This window comes from Melanerpes formicivorus, unplaced genomic scaffold (genome assembly GCF_026170545.1).
Source record: "Melanerpes formicivorus ecotype bairdi unplaced genomic scaffold, bMelFor1.0.p_v2 SCAF_463, whole genome shotgun sequence".
Taxonomy (NCBI): Eukaryota; Metazoa; Chordata; class Aves; order Piciformes; family Picidae; genus Melanerpes; species Melanerpes formicivorus.
Genome location: NW_027142815.1, coordinates 55,001 through 57,500, shown reverse-complemented (window position 1 = coordinate 57,500; position 2,500 = coordinate 55,001). Strand labels below are relative to the sequence as shown.

At 40.9% G+C, this 2,500-nt stretch overlaps 1 pseudogene; it reads left to right on the top strand.

Annotated features, from left to right (window-relative positions):
* LOC137459935 (28S ribosomal RNA) overlaps positions 1-2,500 on the top strand; it is an 8,476-nt pseudogene that overhangs the window by 3,821 nt on the left and 2,155 nt on the right.

Genomic DNA, 2,500 nt, shown 5'->3' with positions numbered 1-2,500 from the left:
TCTCCCAAAATGCAAAGGGGTCCAAGAGCCTACTCAGGTAGAAGGGTTTATGTGTGAAGAATGTAAAAAATGTTTTAAAACTAAAATTGGCTTAGCACAACATAAGAGATTAGCTCACCCAGCCCTGAGAAACGCAGAAAGAATTGAAGCATCTCGCCCCAAGGAGACCTCTAAAAGAGGTGCTCACAAGAAAATCTGGTCCCAAGAGGAAACAGAAATATTACAGAAACTAAATCAAGAGTTTGAAGGGAGGAAAAATATTAACAAATTGATTGCTGAAAAATTAACAACTAAAACAGCCAAACAGATCAGTGAAAAGAGAAGACTATTAAGAGAAACTGTGGTGCCAGAAAGAGAGAAAACACAAGAGAGCAAGAACAGGTTAAAAGAGGAGAGGACTGTGATTCCATCTTCTGGTGAAAGGGAGCTGCTAGCCCACTATAAAAAGACTATTAATGAAAAGATGACATCAGGAAAGCTGCCCATTCTTAAAAATACATATAAACAAATAATTGAAGGCAAAACAGACTCATTAAAATTACTCAATGAGGTAGCTCAGGACCAATATTTGTATTTGTTTGAGAAATCAATTGAACAGAAAGCGCCAAAAAAGAGCCAACGTAAACCTCAGCAGAAGAAACCTCAAAAGGAATGGATGAGAAAAAGAGCCAGAAAGCGTGGAGAATTTCTCCGATTCCAACGCCTCTTCCGCTTAGATCGAGGGAAGTTAGCTAATATGATTCTGGATGAAAAAGACTCTGCCCAATGTACCATCCCCCTGGAAGAGGTCAGTAACACCTTCAGATCTAGGTGGGAGTCTCAGAACTTATTTCAAGGACTTGGAGCATTCCAGTCTGTGGGGCGGGCGGATAATTCGGCTTTTAAGGAATTGATTACAGAGAAAGAGATCCTTAAGAATATCAAAGACATGAATAAAAAATCGGCACCAGGCCCTGATGGGATCACCCTGAAGGCCCTGCTTAAAATGGATCCAAATTGTGAGGAGATCAAAGAACTATTTAATCTCTGGCTGTTAACTGGCAAAATTCCAGATGTAATAAGGGGATGCCGAACAATCCTAATACCTAAATCATCAGCGCCCGAACGCCAAAATGATATTAATAACTGGCGGCCAATTACTATTGGTTCCATCATCCTGAGACTCTATTCAAGAATCTTAACTGCGAGGTTGGCAAAGGCGTGTCCCATTAACCCCAGGCAGAGAGGCTTCATTCAATCTTCTGGCTGTGCTGAGAACTTAAAACTATTACAGCTATTAATTAGGAATGCAAAGAAACAAAAGAAACCCCTGGGGGTTGTCTTTGTCGATTTGGCCAAAGCCTTTGATTCAGTGAGCCACACCCACATCCTGGCAGTGCTAAAGCAAAAGGGCCTGGATGACCACATAATAGCATTAATTAAGGACTTCTATCAAAACATCCACACCAGAATCAAAACTAAAGAAGGAGAGTCTGAGTCAATAGGAATCAAAACTGGTGTGAAACAGGGCGATCCCATGTCACCACTCCTCTTTAACCTGTGCATTGACCCTCTGTTATGTAAATTAGAAGAGTGTGGGGAGGGGTTCCAACACGAGAATGGCAAATTAACAGCTCTGGCTTTTGCAGACGACCTGGTCCTGCTGAGTAAGTCCCAATCAGGAATGGAGAAAAATATTGAAATTCTAGAAGCATTTTGTGACTTAACTGGATTAAAAACGCAGGGGGAAAAGTGCCATGGTTTCTTTATTCAACCAACTAAGGACTCTTACACCATCAATGACTGTCCTCCATGGCTTATCAGCGGTACCCCTTTAAACATGATCCACCCGGGTCAGTCAGAGAAATATCTTGGCTTGCAAATCGACCCTTGGGTGGGGATAGTTAAACCCGAATTACAAAATAAATTAGAAGTTTGGCTCAATCGCATCGAAAGAGCCCCTTTAAAACCATTTCAAAAATTGGACATGTTAAAAGTGTACACAGTGCCTAGATTGATCTACTTAGCAGACCAGGCAAATGTAAAAGCCACCTATCTGGAAGAAATGGATTTAACAATTCGAAATAGGGTGAAAAAATGGTTACATCTCCCAGTTTGTACCTGTGATGGCATCTTGTATTCCAGCACTAAAGATGGAGGCTTAGGCTTAGCCCGATTGGCTGGGTTAATCCCTAGTATCCAAGCTAGACGATTACACAGATTGGCAAATTCATCAGATGAAGCAGTTAAAACTGTAGTTAAAAATAATGATATTGATAAAGATTATGAAAAATTGTGGATATCAGCAGGGGGAGACAAAGAGAAAATACCATCAATATATAACCCCCAGACAATAATGGTAACTGAATATGGGGGACGGGAGGAATTATCTGAATGGGAAAAACCTGCCCCTAAGAAAATCTTTCCCAAACCTTGCAATTGGAGGAAAAATGAGTTCACAAAATGGACAGCATTGATGTCCCAGGGCATAGGAACTGCAAACTTTGAAAATGATTCCACC